At 42.3% G+C, this 4,243-nt stretch overlaps 1 non-coding gene across 1 annotated transcript; it reads left to right on the forward strand.

Annotated features, from left to right (window-relative positions):
- The first annotated feature begins 3,743 nt into the window (after positions 1–3,743).
- Positions 3,744–3,836, forward strand: trnar-ucu (transfer RNA arginine (anticodon UCU)). The gene is made up of 2 exons: positions 3,744–3,780; positions 3,801–3,836. It is a non-coding gene; the product is annotated as a tRNA-Arg (tRNA).
- Positions 3,837–4,243: the final 407 nt, after the last annotated feature.

Genomic DNA, 4,243 nt, shown 5'->3' on the forward strand with positions numbered 1-4,243 from the left:
CAATTTATGTTGCATTGTCTGATTGTGAATCAAAAAACACATATATTTAAACCTGCGTTTGCGATTTAAATCAAAACGCGATTTAAATCAATATAAATGTTTATATTGTAACACATAGGTGACTATTCATTGTTATTAAAATGACTTATATTCGATCATGTTGTGATATTTAGAAATATAAATTTGTTTGGTGCGAGTGAGGTTTTATTTAATCTCTGACCCAGGGAAATGTTTAATTTTTTCAAAGAAATGTTTGTTGAAAAAAAAGTCATGACTCCAGCAGGATTCAAACACACAGCATGTGAGATAGGAGTCAGGAGCCTAACCCACAGTGCCACCAGCAAGGTCACATGCAGAGTGCTGAAAAAGCACTACAGAAACATTATCAACAGACAATGTACAGCATGTACTATTCTTGTGTTGCGGTACATGAATATAATTATATCGTTATTAATTTCTTTAGATACGCGATTCCATATTATATTCCCTTTTAATCAAATTCTAAAAGTATGCTTGTTGACTCCAGTATCACATTAGTTAAAGACTTTGAAGCTTAAAATGTTAAAATGGGCAGGTAGAGAGCTTTTCCAGAAACTCATGATGTTTCTCATGGGGTGTTACCTGCAGTAGTATCTCTCTCCATGCCTATTGTATCAGCTCAGTATACAATAGGAAGCAAGCAAACAAAATGCTCAGCAAAAATCGTAGTTGAGTAAATTGGTGTAAAAAAAAATATTTGTAAGCAAAGGAGAGCCCGTGCTGCGTGTGAAACACATCAATAGTTCAGCATTTCTGAAACATTTAATTGAATTGACAAAGAAATCCTCTCCTTAAACTTCAAAAAAGGATTATCTGTGGAGCCAGCAGGAGAAACACTGCAGTTGCCCGTTTCTCACAGGTGGTTGAAGTTGTGGATAACATTTAGTTAAACCTAATAACTGGTTGGGCCACCCTTAGAAGCAAAAGCTGCAATCAAGCGTTTGCGATAACTGGCAATGAGTCTTTTACAATGCTGTGGAGGAATTTTGGCCCTCTCATCTTTGCAGAATTGTTGTAATTCAGCCACATTGGAGGGTTTTCGAGCCTTAACCGCTTTTTTAAGGTCATGCCACAACATCTCAATCGGATTCAGGTCAGGACTTTGACTAGGCCACTCCAAAGTCTTCATTTTGTTTTTCTTAAGCCATTCAGAGGTGGACTTGCTGGTGTGTTTTGAACTTGAACTTGAACTTTATTGCCATATGTAACCGGTACTGGTACAATGGAATTCTTACTTACAGAAAGTCTCTCGATTGTAAAACAAGTGTAAAAAACAAGACAAAGTGCAAACAGTGCATCAAGACAATGTACAAACAAACAATAGACAATGTGCAAGTAAACATGTAGACAGTTTGAATGTAAACAATACAGACGTGTAAACAATGACTGGAGATGTGCAATAGATAAGAAATCATAAAGAGGTAGATGGTGATGGTGTAGATGTGGTCCGAGGGGGATGGCTAAATTTGTTCGCCAGTCTCACTGCTTGTGGATAGAAGCTATTGAAGAATCTAGTGTTAAGTGTCCGTATGCTCTTATATCTCTTGCCTGAGGGCAGTGGGGTGAAGAGCTCATGCCCGGGGTGGTGACTGTCCTCTGTGATGGCCAGAATTCTACCACGGCAGCGGTCCTCATAGAGCTGTTTAATCTCGTTGAGACCGCAGCCGATGATCTTCTGGGCCATATTGACCATTCTCTGTAGTGCCTTTCTTTCTCGCGAAGAGGTGTTACCATACCACACAGTGATCCCTGTGGTGAGGATGGTCTCGATGGTGCAGCAGTAGAAGTTCACCAACACATGTATTGGCATCCCCCATCACTTGAGGACCCTCAAGAAATAAAGGCGCTGCTAAGCCTTCTTCATGATAGAGTCAGTGTTCACAGTCCAGGTTAGATCTTTAGAGATGTGAATTCCCAAAAACCTAAAGCTGGTGACTGTTTCCACTTCCGTTCCATCAATACTGAGTGGGCTGTGAGTGTATGGCCTGTGTCTCCGAAAGTCCACTATTAGTTCTTTCGTTTTCTTTATGTTCAAGTCCAGATTATTGCTATGACACCACCTAAGCAGCTGTACAACTTCATCCCTGTAAGTGGACTTGTCATCATCACTGATCAGTCCTATTATAGTGGTGTCATCGGCAAACTTAATGATGCGGTTGTTGCTGTGTCTTGCTGTGCAGTCGTGAGTAAATAGGGAGTACAACCTTGGACTCAGACAGCAGCCTTGTGGGGTTCCAGTGCTCAGGGTGAGTGGTGTTGATGTTTTATTGCCTATCCGCACCACCTGTGGTCTCTCGATAAGAAAGTCCAGCAGCCAGTTGCAGACAGAGTTGCACAGACCTAATCCCCTAAGCTTTGTCACCAGTTGACTGGGTATGATGGAATTGAATGCTGAACCGTAGTCCACAAACAGCATTCTCACATACGAGTTCTTAGTGTCTAGGTGTTCCAAGGTTGTATGCAGAGCCAGGGATACAGCATCATCCACTGATCTGTTGTTCTGGTAGGCGAACTGCAAGGGGTCCAGGGACTCTGTGATGGAGGAGTTGATGTGTGACAACACCAGCTTCTCCAGGCATTTCATCACAACAGATGTTAATGCTACTGGCAGTAATCATTCAGGCACGTCACTTTTGTCTTTTTAGGGGTTGGAACAATAGTGGTTTTTTTAAAGCAGGTAGGGACTGTGGACTGTGACAGGGAGGAGTTAAAGATGTCTGTAAACACTGTGGTCAGCTGGGCTGCACATGTCCTCAGGACGTGAGGTGGTATCCCATCAGGCCCTGCAGCCTTACGGATTTTCACCCTGCTCAGAGTCTTCTGCACGTCCTGCTCTGAGAGTTTCAGAACAAACTCGCCCTGCACACTTGGGGTCTTCTCAGCATTGCCCGTGTTCAGAGCATCAAAGCGGGCATAGAAGTTTGCCCGCTTTGGATCATTGTCCTGCTGCATAACCCAAGTGCGCTTCAGCTTGAGGTCACAAACAGATGGCCGGACATTCTCCTTCAGGATTTTTTGGTAGACAACAGAATTCATGGTTCCATTTACCACAGCAAGTCTTCCAGGTCTTGAAGCAGCAAAACAGCCCCAGACCATCACACTACCACCACCATATTTTACTGTTGGTATGATGTTCCTTTTCTGAAATGCTGTGTTACTTTTACGCCAGATGTAATGGGACACACACCTTCCAAAAAGTTCAACTTTTGACTCATCAGTCCACAGAGTATTTTCCCAAAAGTCCTGGGGGTCATCAAGATGTTTTCTGGCTCATCAGTGGTTTTCGTCTTGGAATTCTGCCATGCAGGCCATTTTTGCCCAGTCTCTTTCTTATGGTGGAGTCATGAACACTGACCTTAACTGAGGCAAGTGAAGCCTGCAGTTCTTTGGATGTTGTTGTGGGGTTTTTTGTGACCTCTTGGATGAGTCTTCGCTGTGCTCTTGGGGTAATTTTGGTCTTTAGAAATGGCTTTATAAACTTTTCTAGACTGATAAATCTCAATCACTTTTTCACACAGGGCCATGTAGGTTTGGATTTTTTTTCCCTTAATAATAAAAACCTTCATTTAAAAACTGCATTTTGTGTTTACTTGTGTTATCTTTGTCTAATATTTCAATTTGTTTGATGATCTAAAACTTTCAGTGTGACAAACATGCAAAAAAATAAGAAATCAGGAAGGGGGCAAACACTTTTTCATACAGCTGGCTCTGTGGCGCAATGGAGAGCGCGTTGGACTTCTAGGCCTCGATAGAATGAAGTCATTCAAAGGTTGTGGGTTCGAGTCCCACCAGAGTCATGTATCATTTTTATTGAACCTTTCGAAATCCTCTAGGGATTGGTGTTGATCAAGTTAAATACAGGACTTCTTAAGAGTCCACAGTTGAAAATGAACCAGCAGCCACAAGAAAGAAATTAGCACTGGACTGTGATCACATTACTCCTGTCCCAGAGTCCTTGCACTGGCTTCCTGTCAACTTTAAAATCCTCAAGCTCAGCTATAAGGCTCTCCATGGCTTGGGACCTCAGTACCTGTCTGGGTTATCTGGACTACACTCTATGGGTGACAGGGCCTTCTCCTGTTTTGCCCCAAAGCTCTGGATCTTTATCCCCAAGGATATCAGTCACCTTCTCTAAACTCCTTCAAATCCAGACTCAAAACCCTCTTCTTTAGAAGAGCCTTTAATGAACTATTCTTTACCCCTC

Source organism: Lepisosteus oculatus, chromosome 14 (assembly GCF_040954835.1).
Source record: "Lepisosteus oculatus isolate fLepOcu1 chromosome 14, fLepOcu1.hap2, whole genome shotgun sequence".
Taxonomy (NCBI): domain Eukaryota; kingdom Metazoa; phylum Chordata; class Actinopteri; order Semionotiformes; family Lepisosteidae; genus Lepisosteus; species Lepisosteus oculatus.